Source organism: Dromiciops gliroides, chromosome 6 (assembly GCF_019393635.1).
Source record: "Dromiciops gliroides isolate mDroGli1 chromosome 6, mDroGli1.pri, whole genome shotgun sequence".
In the NCBI taxonomy this organism is placed as follows: domain Eukaryota; kingdom Metazoa; phylum Chordata; class Mammalia; order Microbiotheria; family Microbiotheriidae; genus Dromiciops; species Dromiciops gliroides.
Window position 1 is genome coordinate 113,813,597 of NC_057866.1, and position 17,465 is coordinate 113,831,061.

Below are 17,465 nucleotides of genomic sequence, written 5' to 3' on the forward strand. Positions count from 1 at the left end.
TCATCAGATCTTAGAACTGCCTATCACTAAGAATGCCTTCTGATTTGGGTATCAAAGGTCACATCCTCCACCCCTGGAATTCCTCACACATACAGATACACCCTCCCTTTGGGAGTGGGCTTTCTAAACCCACCTTTCCTCCAAATTCCCGACCTGTCTTCTTTCTTTAAACTCTATACCTTGCAATTTATTGCTTGGCATCCTATCCTGCAATAGGCTGGATAGCCATGATCATGCTAGATTTTCTTCCCTGCTTGTTTTAATTTTTACTGGCATTGTCTTTCTCTGGTTTTCCTTTCCTTTTAGGAAAAAGGGGATTTAAATCTCAAGAAGTGGCCTTTGCATTCCCCAAAGGGAGGTCTAAATTCCATTTAAGAGACCATTTGCCTCGGTTTACAGCCCATACTAGGTGCTATCACTATTATTATTAGTAAGCAATATTTGTGTTTAGTTTCTCTAATTCAGCGGATTGCTTTCTAATGCTGGTAAACACTATTATGACTTTTGTTCAGGACATTTTTAGCAAGCTTAGCCATTATTAAAAATAACCAAGAATTCGTGTGCGGGTTTTTATTTTCATAGTACATGCAAGATTCCATATGAATAAAAATATAGTAAATCCACTTGAACTGGCCTGAACTTTATAATTACTGGAATCCTTTCAACTGTAAAGCCATATATATATATATACGCACACACACATATATATACATATATACATATATATATATATATATATATATATATATATATATATATATATATATATATATATACCTGCTATTATCTTTTGTTAGCAATGCAGAGGCAGAACTATTGTTATCTTCTGAATATAAGCTACTTATACCCTGAGAATTTAGTGTACTCCTTATTTTCATTATATTTCTCCCCCTCCACTAGTTAATAAAAATAGTAATCAAAATACTTACTTATGTCAAAATGTCACTGGTATTTATCACTTTAGTAAAATCTCAAGGATTTTGATTACTATATAGAAGAAAACAAATCAGACTTGAAAATCTTATTTTTGGAAATCTGCTTAAGTTGAAAGTGATTTTCAACCAGATAAACCATTCTAGTATTCTCAGGTCAATAGCCTGGTGTTTTGGTTGAGCTTCTCCATTTCTACTGAGTCACCTGCCACCATAATACTGATAAATTCTATTCTTGAGGGCCAAAGGGGACTTTTTTTCCAGAGGTTGCTTAATTTTTTCTACCCATGAAATACTGGAAATGAACACAATAACTGTACGAATAGGAATGAAGCAAAAAACCCCAAACAAACCCAACAAACCACGAACAAAAAGAATACATGAATTTGACATGCTAAAAACCAGAGAAATGAAACAAGATAGAAGTAGTGCTTAGAAAAAAATGAATCAGGGACTACGGAAAATATTTTGATTTATGGAAGGAAGATTTGTTAGCACCTGTAGCCTATTACTTTAAAATTGGGGTGGGGGGGAGCTGAAGTTCAGTGCTTCTAGTCCAATAAGACACTACATTTGTCCAAGAACACATTTCTGCCATCCAATGTGTCTGGGGTGATATTACACGGGACACCCCCTATCCTGTTTGGGGATACAGCAGCCTACAAGAGGACTAACGTTCCTCCCCACCAAGCTTTCTCCACCTTCCTCCTCCTTCTCCCCCTGCCCGTCTTTGTCTTTTCGAGGCGACAATATACCTAGCTCAGATGCCACAAAACATGGAGAAACGGAATCCATGTAGAAAACCTACCGAAAAAACAACAGCAACACACACATTCACACACAGAAACCCGGGCATGCTCAGTAGGCTTTGTTCATTAACAAGGGCTGTTAAGGTCGATCTTGCAACACACATACACACACACATCTGGGCATGCTCACTAGGTTTGGTTCATTAACTAGCTACCGCAACACGTCGACCTTGCAATTCTAACTGTAAACAGATTTAGTTAAAATTATTCATTCATCGGGCACTCCCTTATGCAAGGGCCCTTTTCACACTCCACATTCACGCTGGAGGTGGTGGTTGGCGTTTGGAGGTGGGACTGGGGGGCAAATAAGAAGGGCGGGGAAAGAATCCAGAGGTCAACAACTTCAACCTCTCCTCCAATTTCCCCCCGCCCCCGCCTCCCCCCTAGCAGGTCTTTTCGACCTAGTGGTTTCCCTGGGAGGGGGAGGAGAACCTTGCCACAGTTTGATCTCGCGGATATTTTTAGCAGAATTTCGGCCCCTTCTCACACTACCAAGTTCTACAACTGCAAGCAAGACGGGGCAGAATGGAAGTGAATTAACTTAAGGATAAAAAAGGGGGGGGGGGAACCCACATGGAAGTCAACACACACAAAGAGAATCGAAACCCTCAAGGTTTGCTCCTCCCCCTCTCCCTCCCCCTCTTCCTCCCACCCCCGGATGCCTGGAAAACAAGTGGATTTTCCGTTAAGCGGCTTTTAGGATAGGAAAAAGAAGGGGAAAGATCCTCCAAGCGGAAAAACCTGCCCTTGGGGGGAATCTATCAATCAGCTGGGCTGTGGGAGGGGTGGGGCCCAGCGCGCCGCCAGGGTGGGCGGGGGAGTTGTGCTCGGATGGGTCGGGTCTGAGAGCCTCCCCCCGCCCCCCTCCCCCCTCGGTCCCCCGCCTCTCGGCCGGCGCGGCCTCGTTCAGGGCTGCTCTTCCTCGGGCCGACGGAGAGCGGCAGTGTTTCCTCGCCAGCGCGCGCTCGCTCCCTCGCTCCCTCGCTCCCTCGCTCGCTCGCTCGCTCGCGCCTCTGCTCTCGCCTCTGGCCCCAGCGCGGCGGCTCCGGGAAGGCGGCGGAGGAGGAGGCGGAGGCAGCGGAGGCGACGGAAGCTAAGGCGGCGGCGGCGGCTCGGAGTACCCCTCTCTCCCGCCCACCTGACCGGCTGGAGTCGCGGGCGCTCGATGCAGCGTCCTCCCGCCTGAGGACCAGGTAAAGGCGGCCGCTCGGTATCGGAGGGTCGCGAGGAGAGCGGGGGCAGCCGGGGAATGCGGCGAGCACCCGCTCTGGGCCTCGTCCTTCCCCCGGAGCCGGGGTGGGCAGTGTGGGCGGCGGGGGGGCGGGCCCTGGCACCCCTCGGGGGACTAGCTGCGCCGCCGCCGGGGGTCCCGGCTCCCTCCACCCCCGAAGCCTCCTGGGAAGACGAGTGGATTTCAGTGGAGGTGGGATCGGCCCCGCCCCCAGACCGTTCCCCCCCATTAACCCTTCCCCCCCTCCATTCTCCCCTCACCGTCCCCGCCACCCCCCCACCCCCCGCCGGTCCCTCTGTACGGGTCCCGGTCTCCGCTGCGGTCAGACTTGGCCCGCCGGCTTACGGCCGGCCCCTTTCGCCCGCGGCGGGGGTCGAGGTCTTTTCTCGGTCTCTGGTTCCTTCTCGGTCCCCCCTCGAGAACATCCCAGGAAACCCTCCCTCCTCTTCTCCAGCCTCCTCCTTTCCCTACTCCACACACCCCCTCCCTCGGAGACTCGACTGTAAGCCGTTCTCCCACAGTTGCTGTGACATCTAGTGCATCTCCCCCCAATCCTCAAACTTTGTTCTCCTCCACCAGCACATGATGCTTTTTTTTTAAGGGTTCACTTCTTCATTCACATCACCCACCAGGGCAGGCTGGTTCGCTAGAATGAGTGTCACCCATTTATCTTATTTATTTACTGTATCGTCTGCTCCGAATGTTTCTCTTTGGCTTGCAGCATTTCTTAAAAAAAAAAAAAAACAACACAAAAAACCCAAAAAAACCCCAACCCCACACAGACAAAATACACGCAAACAAAAACCAACCAAACCAAAAAAAACAAAACCCCAGGTAATAGCGTCGCAGGTGGCATTAAACTAGATGCTACGAAAGTAGTACACAAAGGTGTAATGATGAGTGTTTTAAGGTCCACTAGTATTTAGGAGAGTGGACAGATTGCATCACCCTGGGCTTGCCAAGTCTCCATTGCGGGCATTATTCATTCTTGATATAGGACTGGCATATTTATTTGCCTACTCTGTATCCTTGAGCCAATCAAAAAGCTCAGTTGCTTGGAGACTACTTACTCTGCTGGGGGGGGGGTGAGGAGGATGTGTGTGTGTGTGTGTGTGTGTGTGTGTGTGTGTGTGTGTGTGTGTGTGTGTGTGTGAGTGAGAGAGAGAGAGAGAGAGAGAGAGAGAGAGAGAGAGAGAGTGCGCGCGAGAGCGCTGGCTATGTGGAACTGGAGCAAACTGCGGTGATCAACAGTTCTCTATGAAAACAATGATTAATTACCTTCCTCTTTTTCCTCCCTAAGAGACTATTTTTCTAAAATGATTTCTTTTTTCTTGGCTTTCCAGCATTCTCTTTTTTCAGTTATTTTCCGCATACATTTTCTCTTCCCAGCCTCATGTTTTCTCCAGGCTTAGTGGATCTAGGCTTGGCCCTGGAGCCAGAAAGATCTAGATTCAAATCCTGTACCCCTCACCCTGGGCTAGTGACTATAATCTCTCAATGCCCTAGGCTACCATGTGACTAAATTGCTGGTGAAACTGCTTTGGTAGGTGGGGTTGTGGGGCCTGGGGGAGTTATTCCCGATACTCTTGAGTCCCTGGTCTAAGTCTTGTCTTTTGCCTAAGGAAGGCCCTACTCTTGGTCCTCAACCCAAACCAGACACTACCATTTGAAAACTTCAGGTGGAACTTTAAGAGAAATGGTAATGTATGTTTTTTTGTTTTGGAAAATGTGGCTCAATTTTTTCTTAAAATGAGTTCAGGAATGTTCTGCTTGAGTCTTTAAAGCTGTGGGAAAGATGAGTCTTTTGTTTCTGGAAGAAATTTGAGATCAGCAAAGGAACAATTTCCTGGAAGGCACTTTAACTCTCCATATACATACTCTGATGGACAAACTCTATAAATTGTCCATAGAGCTGCATGTCATCAGGGCAGATATTTTTTCTTCATCCACTTGGTTTTTTTTCCACGTGTGAATGGTGTGGCCAAATCTTTTGAATGGACCTAGATATCTGCCAGCTCGGTCTGCCATGTTCAAGTTTGATGCAACTACCATGATGTCACTGACATCTGTAGGAAATTCTCTTCAATTTAATAATATTTTTCTTGATTGATTGAATTTGTACCCTTGCCTGGATTTCCTCCATCATAGTAGTGAACATCTTTGGGTAGCATTTGGCTCCTTGTTAATATGCCTTGCCTGTTTTTTTTTTTTAAATCAAAGGGTTGTAGAACAAGTTATTTATCTTTTAAGGAATTTTGAATGGTTTTGATGTATGGAGGTGAGACACTGGAAAGAAAGCTATGTTTTGGGGGCAGCTAGGTGACACAGTGGATTGAGCACCAGCCCTGGATTCAGGAGGATCTGAGTTCAAATCTGGCCTCAGACACTTGACACTTACTAGCTGTGTGACCGTGGGCAAGTCACTTAACCCTCATTGCCCCGCCAAAAAAGGGTATGTTTTGTATTTTTGAAGCATCTTTTTTTTTGTAATCAAGAAACAGGTACACTGGGATCTTATATTCTCTACATTTTGCATTTGTGTGATGATCAATTAATCGAGTATTAAGGGTTCTACTGTGTACCCTAATAAATATAAATATAAATATAAATATGTTGCACACCTTAATAAATACATTGCATAGCCTCTGCTAAATGTTGGGGATATGAGTATGTAGAATGAAATAATCTCCAGTCAAAATAAACATTATTTAAATTGGTGAAACAAGTTCATATAAACATGTACAGCAAAAATATAAAGCTAATAAATAAGTAATTAAATACAAGGCACTATGGGAGGGAAGATACAAGCAGTTGTGCTTAGGAAAGGCTTCACTTCTAAGATGGTGCCTGAGCTTCATGTTAAAAGGAAGAGACTCTCTGGTTTGGGGGTAAGGAGAGAGTACATTCCAGTCATTGGGAATGGCCAGTGCAAAGACAGATGGGAGATGGAGTATTGTTATTGAGGAAGAGAGAGGCCAATTCAACCAGATCACTGAATTATATGAGTGAAGTAATTAATGTTCATTGTGACTGGAAAGATGGGTTGGGGCCAGGTTGTAGAGGATAGAAAGGCAGTGGACCAGATTGAGTAAGGGGAGTCACAAGGTCAGATCTGAGCTTTTAAGGAAAACCACTTTGGCAGCATTTTGTAAAATGGAATGAGTGGTGAGAGACATGGTGAAGGGAAATTAGGAGGCGCTAACCTGGGTTGTAGTTGATAAGGGCTTGAACTAAGGTGATAGAAAGGGGGGTACTAGTGATGGAGGAAGGGGCTAACAGATAACCTAAGACTTGATCAATAGTAGCCAGAATGGTTAACAGAGAAACTAAGGTTTGTGTTCTTATAGTAACTACAGGGTTCCAGTCCCTATCAACCAATAATATCAACAGAAGCCTAAGGAGACAGTAAGCAGGGACCATAAACCATTAATAGCCATTAATATTCCTAGATGACAGGAAACAGAAACTGCACCTAGAAAGCAGATCTTAAGTAAAGAGATATCATGGGTCTGATAGGTTTAAGCATGTCTTTAGGAACATGCACAGAATGACCAAATGTATCCTTAAGTTTACTTTATGATGCTTAAACCCCAAAAACACCCCCAGGGAAAAAGGTACCTGCCTTGGGAGTTGTTTTAGGACCCCAAGAATTCCAAATTATGATAAGCCCTCCCATGTACCTCCTTAAGGAGGAGATTAAGATAATGAAGAGATAACCTACTTTTTCTTTCTTTTTTTTAATTTTAGCAACAAACATTTATTTTCCAGTTACATGTAAGGGTACTTTTCAACATTCATTTTCATAAGATGTAGAGTTCCAAATTTTTTTCCCTCCCTCCCTTTCCTCCTCCCTCCACAAGATCGCAACCAGGTTATATATGTACAATCCACAAGTGTTCTTTTTATCAGTTCTTTCTATGGGGGTGCATAGTAAGCTTCCTCATTAGTTCTTTGGGATTGTCTTGGATCATTGCATTGCTGAGAGTAGTTAAGTCATTCACAATTGTGCATTGAACAATACTGCTGTCACTATGCACAATGTCCTCCCAGCTCTGCTCACTTCACTATACATTGATGTTCATTAGTCTTTCCAGGTTTTTCCGGGATCATCCTGTTTGTCATTTCCTGTAGCACAAGACCATTCCACTACAATCATATAGCACAGCTTTTTGGTTAGTGACAGTAAATATGTAATTTTTTTCCCATCCAAGTTCATGGACTTCTTGAAATTTACCTATGGACCCCAGTGTTATAAGCACTGTTGCCTTTGGTTGGCATCTCAAAAAATCAGCTTGACAAATAAGTCATATGTTTGAGTGTATATTATTCATGGTTCTTCTGAGCAATGGAGAAAATAGATCTTTGTTCTTAGAGAGAAGTTTGGGATCATTAAAAGTATGACTGACAAAGGAATTTCTTTTGGTTTCATGGCAATTTACTTGGGTTAGACTTCAATATGAAATTCTAATTCAAGTCAATATCCTTTTTCTGTTGTCTTGACCTTTTTTTTTTTTTTTTTTTGGTTGGGCAAGAGGGTTAAGTGACTTGCCCAAGGTCACACAGCTACTGTTAAGTGTCAGAGATCGGGTTTGAACTCAGGTCCTCCTGACTCCAGGGCCAGTGCTCTATCCACTGCTCCACCTAGCTGCCCTGTCTTGACCCATTTTTCATTGGCAGTAACGTATTTGAATAGGTCAAAATTGACTTGTCTCAATTGCATACTATATTTTTTCATTATTCTTTTAGCCTTATAATAATTTTGATCTTTGCATTAACAAATCTGCAGTCTAAATACTGACAGCTGATTGAGGAATGATTGAGAGCTATGAGGCTTTTCTGTAGTCTGTCCTGACCCATTTTTTAAAATATATTTTTTACTATTTTCACCTATTTTTCTTCATATTGAACATAGTGAGTGTTGAAATGTATGTTGATTTAATTTGGAGAGGCTTACTGGGTTTTTATTTCTCTTTTGTACATAAGATGCAATTATTGTCCAAGGAAAGTACCTGTGAGCCATCCTTCTATTTAGCACTAATTTCATTGGTAGTTCTGGTTTCATTTATAGTGAGAATGGCAAGATTGATAGGCCTGAATTATTCCAATAGTATGTTTATTTGTTAGTCATTGGATAAGCCTCTCATATATAGAGTGCCAACAGCTAAAATATTTACAGATGATCTAAAAACTACTTAATTCTTAGTACCTTCTGTACCCTTTTCTGCTACTCTGCCTTTATTATATTGAAACGGAAGGTATGGAAGGTCATTTTGTATCTTTCTTTGTTTCCCTAGGTCACCATGAACAAAGAATTCATCACCAAAGGGCCAGCCTACTGGTGATGAACCTCTATATGTAGGTAGACTTGTCATTTTCAGGTTATCAGAACTTTTTAGAACTTGATATAACCTGTGAGAATGCCACAGTGTGATCTCCATACTGAGATTCAAAAGACCCACAGAAGAGTAGGACTTTTGGAAGGATTAGATAGATGTTTAAGAGACTAAGTCATAAACCATACTACCACCTTGTTAATTTGTGTTGGGGAGTAATGCTTATTAATAAAAGAATCTGGATTCTACTAACAGATTACCAGGAGATCTAATTATGATCACAGAGTTGCTTGTTTGATAAAGATGGAATCAGAACTCAAAGAATTGGGTTTTTTTAAACATTTTTTCAAGTTATAATTCTGAAGGAAAAAGATGCTTCTAGTTTACCTGCTTTAAAAATTTTTTTCAAACAGGGAACATAAAACTTTAATAGATATAAATAATCAATATACATTATGTCCAGAGGCTATGCTGAGGGGAGAAATAACACCATGGACTCATTTAGTCACAAGTTGTTTTCCAAAAGTGTAAATTGGATTAGATAACCTCTGATCTTTTGGAGCTTCTACTTTGGAAAGATTTTTTTCTGTATTGCCACAAGTTCTGTATCTTGTTTGTCTTTTTAAATTCTTCACTGACATATCTGATTTTTGATGTAATTTCAGTCAGAATATATTCTTTTTTTTTTTTTTTGGCGCGGGGCAATGGGGGTTAAGTGACTTACCCAGGGTCACACAGCTAGTAAGCGGCAAGTATCTGAGGCTGGATTTGAACTCAGATCCTCCTGAATCCAGGGCCTGTGCTTTATCCACTGTGCTACCTAGCTGCCCCCATAATATATTCTTTTAAAAGTTTATTTTCTCTTTGAACATTTCTGAAGTTACTAATGTTTCATCTCTTGGGAGTCCATAGTATTCTCTTTTTTACTGGAGAATTTGGGGCATTTTTCTTTATAACATAATATTTATTCATAGTATTCTGACTTCTTTTTGCCTTTTTATTCTTTTTTTTTTTTTACTTCTGCCTTTATGAGCCTCTTTTTTGCAGTATCTACTTGTGTGTTGAGTTTTTACTCAGATTTTTCAGTTTTCTTCCTTGAATTCCTATTGCTTTTTTCTAGTTTTTCTGGTTTCTCTCCTATATTCAGTGTTAGATCTCCCCAGAGGTTGGATGTCTCCATAAGCCCCCTTTTTTTTTTTAAGGGGCAGGCATATGAGGGCCCAGCCTGGGTCACTGCCCAGAACAAACTCTAGATGCCAGATGTTGTCACAAAACAGATTATAAAATTAATGACTGAACAAAATAATTGAGAAATTCAGTGTGCAGTTTTCATAGGTAGACTACACTCATGTAATAACTGATGATATTGCCTAGATGAACAGATGCAGTATCAAACTACCAGTGTTGCTTTATAGAATTAGATAAAAATATAAAATACATTATCATAAGACGCATTAGGGAGATTATGGAAAAACAATTGGAGTGAAGGGGACCAAGCAATGGTTATCAAATCTGGTATTGGTTAAAGAACAGTAAATTGAGGATTGATTAGATAAATAAGGTGTAGAAGCAAATGAGTAATGCAGCCTAGTGTTCAGTAAACTCAATGTAAACCATTGAGGTTCTCTTTATTTGGAGAGAGCTACAGGGAAAACTGAAAAGTATTTTGTGGCAAGTAAGCTTTTTTCAATATAATAAATTCCAAAGAAATAATCTAAATATAATAGTCATATATTTGGGGGGGGGGGCACGGCAACGAGGGTTAAGTGACTTGCCCAGGGTCACACAGCTAGTAAGTGTCAAGTGTCTGAGGTGGATTTGAACTCAGGTCCTCCTGAATCCAGGGCTGGTGCTTTATCCACTGCGCCACCTAGCTCCCCATATTTTTTTTAAAAAGCAGTGATGAATTGGGACGGGCAGTTATTGGGCAGTGATTATATCAAACCAAAAAATTTTGTACTAATGTACATATTGTTATAAAATTTTACTAGTGTAACTTTTGTGTGTGTGTGTGTGAGGCAATTGGGGTTAAGTGACTTGCCCAGGGTCACACAGCTAGTAAGTGTTAAGTGTCTGAGGTCGGACTTGAACTCAGGTTCTCCTGACTTCAGGGCCTGCTAGTGTAACATTTTTATAATATTTATCATAATATTTTTATAAAATGTTTATTATAGTTTTTGAAAGAGTAAATTCATAGATTTATGGCATTAGAAGCCAATTTTCAAGAAGTTATGGATTGAGTTCTGACAAGGGATAGTTCTTTTTTTTTTTTTTTTTTTTTTGGTGAGGCAATTGGGGTTAAGTGACTTGCTCAGGGTCACACAGCTAGTGAGTGTCAAGCGTCTGGGGTTCAGATTTGAACTCAGGTCCTTCTGAATTCAGGGCTGGTGCTCTATCCACTGCGCCACCTAGCTGCCCTGGGATAATTCATTTTTGCAGGGCTTCTTCTATAAAGAAATGATTGAATCTAATTTACCACCCCTGGGATCTACCTCATCTGCCTCTTCTTTGTCCTTGGTTCACTTCCTAAACAGGAAACCTTATGGTTGCATAGCAGGCTTTTGATTTAAGCCATGTCTCACAAATCAGTTAGCTACCTAAGGATCTGACTCCAAAGCAAGGTAAAACAAGGAATTACAAATGGTATATAAAGTTCCCATTATTTCAAGAATCGACAATAACTCCTTAATAGGTCATGCCAGTCTGTACAAATGTATGCTAGTTTCCCTTATCTTTAAAACTCACTTGACCCTATTACTCCTCAAGTTATCCTATATTTCTTCTCACTTTGATAGGCAAATTCTTAGGAATAACTGTACATTTGTTGCCTCCATCTCCTCTTCTTACATCTCAATCCCTTGTTTTCAGGTTTCCAAATTCATCACTCAACTGAAACTTGCTTTCCAAAAGTACTGTTTTCTTAACTGCCAAATCCTTTCTCAGTCTTCATCCTTCTTGACTTCTGTAGCATTTGACACAGAACATTCTCTTTGTTACATTACTATCTCCTGATTCTCTTAAATCTTTGTCCACTTCTCAGGTTTCTTTGTTGGATCATCTTTTGTGTCCCACCCATTAATTGTGGATTTATCCTAAGGCTCTTTCCTGAGCTTTCCTTTTTCACTATATTCTCTAGGGACCTCATTAGTTCCTATGGGTTCAGTTATTTTCATTCAGATGACTTCCAGATCTATATGTCAATCTTTTGTCTCTTTTGAGCTCCATTCCAATATCACCAACTAAGTTTTAGATATATTGAATCTTTTTCAGTATAGAAGTTCAATTTGTAGCTTCCAAAGTTGTACTTGTCTATCTGGCCTTCTTTCTGGTCTCTCATTATTCTCTTGCATTTTCGAAATAGAAGCCTTAAGGAAGACAATCAGTTTCAAATCTATCTACCTCCACACTCACTGTCTTTTGCATCCTTCCCTTCTTTTATACAGCTACCACATTACTTCATGGGGGTCATCATTTCTCTTCTCAAGCATCTTCCTAATTTGATTTCATGCAGACTCACTATACCCCAATCCATCCTTTACACAAGCTGCCAAAATATTAAAAATAAAGCAAAGGTCTGACTGTGTCACATCTTACTCCAATACTGTCCTTTTTACTATCTCCAGTTTGACATTTAAAGCTTTTTACAACCTGGTGCCAACCTACCTTTCTAGACTTAGTATATGTATTACTTTTATTTACTCATTCTTCTATCGATTGAAAATGGCTGCCTTGCTGTTCTATTTCCTGTCTTTTTTATTTTGCACTGGTTGTCTTCTGTGCCTGGAATGCCCTTCATCACCTGCCATTTGGAACCCCTAGTTTTCTTCACCGATTAGTTCAAGAGCCATTTTCTATAGGAGGCCCTTCCTGATGTCCTGTGCCTCCCCTTAGAAATGACCTTGTATTTACTTTGAATGTATGTTGTATGTATTTATGTGTGTGTATTGTTTCCCTTAAACACAACAGGAGCTCCTTGAAGGCAAAGACTGTCTCATCTTTTGTTATATCTTCAGCTCTGCACCTAGTATCAAGCCTGGCACATAGTAAGTGCTTAATAAATGCTTATTGGTTGGTTGATAAGTAAATCTAAAAATCCTCAAATAGATGATCATCTTTATAACACTGCAGGGCCTTGGCTCCTGTCCTTATGTAAAGACTCGCAATTAGGTCAATGCAACGTTTTCAAAGGAACCTCTCAAAAGTTACAAAAGAGGGAATTAAAGACATTAGGGCACTGTATTTCTTGGGCCATATTCATAGCCAGTGATTCATCTATTCCCCCATACCTTCTAGTTTATGTAGATGGTGGAGATCAAACCCATTCTGCTCCTGAGAAGCCCACAAATAGAACTCTATAGCCATTTACTCTGTCTGGTGTGTTAAACAAATACTGATCTTTTCATTTTCCCACTGCATTTCTCTCTTCCCTTACTCTCCCCTACCTCTTCTCATCCATTAAGAATTAAAAAAAAAAGAAAAGAAAGGGAAGAAAAAAAATTCAGAAAAAATCAACCAAAGTATTGAAGTCTGTTCTAATACTCATGGTTTCCCACTCTGCAAAGAAAAGGGTGAAGGTGTCTTTCTCATATCTCTTAGCGACCAAACTTGTTCATTATAATCTGCATTCAGTTTTGATTGTTTTGTTACATCTACTTATATTGTTGTCATCATGTATATATTTTCCTCCTTCTGCTTACTTTGCTTTGCATCTATTCCTTTGTCATTCCATGCTTTCTTGTATTCATCATAGTCTTTGTTTATGGAACTTCATAATCATAAAATGTTATTGCATATTTATATGATTTGGGATAATATATTCAGAATGCTAGGTACCTAGATAAAAGTGCTAGGTGTCAGGGCAACATGGTGTTTTTATCCATGTATTCTGTTTTTCCTTTTCCTTCCCCTTTTTTACAATTTCACATTGAAGACTTTGCATGTGTGTGTATATGCATAAACAATATGAAATCTTGACATACTTGTCTTTAACAAAATATAATACTATAAAATCAGAACCTAGTATAAATTGGGGATGATATTGGAAGGGATTCACAGAATTTTTTGTAATAAGATGTGCTTAGCAAATTTAAAATTTGGTTTAAAAAGATGTTTATATAACTTTGGGAAAATGTATTTTAGTCTTTGTATAGTTTTATTCAGTGGTCACATAAGTTCATGAAATCCTGCTTTCTTATTTTTCCATAGCAAGAATTGACACTATGCTTCGTAAAGCAATCAATTGCAGTGATTTCAAGCCTCAACCTTGGTTTCAGCAGGGTGATATCAATTACATACAAAGGGTAAGTGTTCTATTCTTATTTACAATTCTATGTATAGATTTTTGGGCACCATGGGAGAGGGCTTCTCATTCTCTGCTTCTGTTACAACACCTGTGCATATGCTCCAGTGGGACAAGATGGGAAGTAGCCAGTTATTAAGAAGGCAAATAGGTGTGGGAAGGTGGAGGGGTCACCAAGGATATTCGGGGGAAACCAACCAACTGAAGTAATTCTGTCAATCAGATCTGTGGACCATGTATGTTTAGATTGAAGTGATAATGTGGAAATTCCAAAGCTTTTGCAGCTTTTTCCTTCATCCAGGAAAAATCTTATCGCTGACATTGATAAGGAAGCAAGGTGTGATCTTGTTAACTCCTATTCTGGATCTTAGATTTTAGAATTTTGAGCATTATATATAATTAGTTGATGGGACATCAGAAGGAGAAGGAATTGGAGAGAGCATCTAACTCAACTTAAGCCCTCTGTTTTCATCTGATTCCAAAACCAATGTTTCTTTCACTGTTCTGTGATATAATAGGCCCAAAAAAATAGGCTTAAGAGAAAAAATCTAACTTAAGGCTGATCTTAGATATTTGGTAATCATAAATAAAGAATTCTGGAGGCCCTAGTGACCTTTACTCGATTGAAGGAACAAATTCTCTTTTCAGCAGAAATGTGATTCTGTTTTCATTCCTAAAGAAAATAGAGAAAAGCAAAATGTTGCAAACATTTTCTTGAAACTGAACCTTTAATTTAGACCTATGTGAATTAATCATACATGTATAACCTATAGCTGATTGCTTACTGCCTGGGGCGGGGGGGAAGGGAGGCAGGGAAGGAGGCATAAAAATTGGAATCCAAAACTATAAATAAAAATGTTTATTACTTTAAAAAAATAAATGGGAAAGCTATGTGATAAAGAAAAAAAAGACAATAAAAAATGAGCACAGAACAAAGAGTACCAGGATAACAGTTCACATTGGAAACAAAATAATAAATTTTAAAGAAGTTACTTCCAAATATGTTGGATTGCAGGAAGAGAGGAGATAGACTGTAGGGATCAAATTGACGACTTCTTTTTTTTTTTTTTGGTGGGGCATTGAGGATTAAGTGACTTGCCCAGGGTCACACAGCTAGTAAATGTTAAGTGTCTGAGGTGGGATTTGAACTCAGGTCCTCCTGAATCCAGGGCTGGTGCTCTATCCACTGTGCCACCTAGCTGCCTCCTCAAATTGACTTTTAATTTGTTAGTTTAATAACTAAAAAAAAACAACAGCAGCAGTTAAGAAAAAGTATGGCCTGTTGTGGTACTTTTGGGGGAGATAAGTTCTGGGAAAAGCTAGGGTGTAGATGTACCTGAAGTCTTCCTAATCATATTTTTGTACCCTGGATACTTTTAAAAAATATAATCATAAAAGTATTTTATTATTTTCTAGTCCCATGTAGAGATAGTTTTCTTTTGGGGGGGGAGGGGAGCTAGGTAATGAGGGTTAAGTGACTTGCCCCAGGATCACAGAGCTAGTAAGTGTCAAGTGTTTGAGGCCAGATTTGAACTAAGGTCCTCCTGAATCTAGGCCTGGTGCTTTATCCACTGTGCCACCTAGCTGCCCCAGAGATAGTTTTCAGCATTTGTTTTTTTTTTTTTTTTAATTTTGGTGAGGCAGTTGGAGTTAAGTGACTTGCCCAGGGTCACGCAGCTAGTAAGTGTCCTGTCTGAGGCTGGGTTTGAATTCAGGTCCTCTTGACTCTAGGATCTGTGCTCTATCCACTGCGCCACCTAGCTGTCCCCTCAACATTTGTTTTTATAAAATTTCTAGTTCCAAATTCCCCCCCCCCCTTTCCCCCCTCCCCAAGACAGCAAACAATCTGTTATATATGTAAAATCATGTAAAGCATTAGTCATGTTGTGAAAGAAGAATCAGAACAAAAGGGAAAAACCTCAAAAAAGAAAAACAAAAAAAGTAGAAATAGTATGGTTCAATCTGCATCCAGATTGTATAGTTTTTTTTCTGGATGTAGAGAGCATTTTCCGTCATGAGTCCTTTGGAATTATCTTGGATCACTGTATTGCTGAGAAGAGTTAACTGTCGTAGTTGATCATCACACAGTGTTGTTGATACTGTGTACAATGTTTTCCTGGTTCTGCTCATTCCATTCAGCATCAGTTCATGTAAGTCTTTCCAGGTTTTTCTGGAATCTGCCTGCTTATCATTTCTTACAGCACAACAGCATTCCATTACATTCATAATGCCACACATTGTTTAGCGATTCCCTCAATTTCCAATTTAGCCTTCCCTCAATTTCCAGTTCTTTACCACCAGGTAAGGAAGGAGCAGCAATGAATATTTTTGTACAAGTGAGTCCTTTTCCTTTTTTTATGATCTTTTTGGGATAAAGACCTAATAGTGCTATTGTTGGGTCAAAGGGTATGCAGTTTTATAGCCCTTTGGGCATGGTTCTGTAAGGGGCTAAAATTCTAGCTATACTATCTAAAATCTAATGAGTGGTCACCAATAAATTATAAGCTTTAGCAAGACTATTTAAGTGTTTATTAAAGAACATTAGGATCAGAGAGAAAGGTAAAAATCTGACTATTTCTAAGAGACCGCATCATCCGACCCACCATGGCGAGGTCAGGAACAAAAAGGACCCAGTGCTTCCTGTAAAACTAGGAACATCCCGTCCACAAGCACACACAGCTCCAAACTAATTGGCTGGTAGCCTTGATAGACAGTACCCACGAGCAAATGTCACTTCCTGATGCCAAGAAAAAAGCCCCATGGCTTGCTCTCAGACGCCTTCTCCTCATGGTGGAGCTTTCCTACAGTAACTCTCCAGCAGGTGGCGTTACTCCAATCATTACAGTTCCAAATTGATCTCCAGAATGGTTGGATCAGTTTATAGCTAGCTTCACCAACAATGCATTGGTGTTCCAATTTTTCCACAGCTTCTCCAACATTTAATATTTTCCTTTTTTGTAATATTAGCCAACCTGATAGATGTTAGGTGGTACCAGAAAACTGCCTGTTCATATCCTTTGACCATTTCTCAACTGGGAAATGACTTGCATTCTTATAAATTTGATTTAGTTCCCTATATATTTTAGAAATGAGGCCTTTATCAGAAGTACTGGCTATAAAAATTTTTTCCCAGCTTTCTGTCTCCCTTCTAATTTTGGATGCATTGCTTCTGTTTGTACAAAAACCTTTTAATTTAATGTAATCAAAATAATCAGTTTTGCATTTCATAATAATTTCTGTCTCTTGTTTGGTCATAAATTCTTCTCCTTCCCATAAATCTGAGAGGTAAACTATTCCTTCCTTTCCTAATTTATCTGTGATACCACCCTGTATGTCTAAATCATGTACCCATTTTGACCTTATTTTGGTATATGGTATAAGATGTTGATCTAGAGTTTCTGCCATACTATCTTCCAGTTTACCCAGCAGTTTTTGTCAAATAGTGAGATTTATCCCAGAAGCTGGATTCTTTGGGTTTATCAAACAGTAGATTACTAAAGTAATTTACTACTGTGTCTCTTGTGCTTAACATATTCCATTGATCTACCTATTTCTTTTTTTTTTTTTTGGTGAGGCAATTGGGGTTAAGTGACTTGCCCAGGGTCACAGAGCTAGTGTCAAGTGTCTGAGGCTGGAATCTACCTATTTCTTAGCCAGGACCAAATAGTTTTGATGACTGCCTGCTACTTTATAGTATAGCTTCAGATTTGGTACAGCTAGCCCACCTTTCTGTGCATTTAAAAAAATTAGTTCCCTTGATATTCTTGACCTTTTGTTCTTCCAGATAAATTTTATTATTTTTTTCTCTAGCTCTATGAAATAATTTTTCAGTGGTCTGATTGGTATGGCACTGAATACGTA

At 39.9% G+C, this 17,465-nt stretch overlaps 1 protein-coding gene across 3 annotated transcripts in view; it reads left to right on the forward strand.

Moving 5' to 3' along the window:
• Window positions 1-2,789: 2,789 nt before the first annotated feature.
• The window catches only part of N4BP2 (NEDD4 binding protein 2), a 69,792-nt gene continuing 55,116 nt past the window's right edge, over window positions 2,790-17,465 (forward strand). For 2 of the 3 annotated variants that reach the window (XM_043973294.1, XM_043973296.1), the window contains exons 1-2: window positions 2,790-2,934; window positions 13,511-13,605. The gene's annotated coding sequence lies outside the window, so the exon portion shown is untranslated. The remainder of the gene's footprint in view (window positions 2,935-13,510; window positions 13,606-17,465) is intronic. The other variant, XM_043973295.1, reaches the window with a different exon arrangement.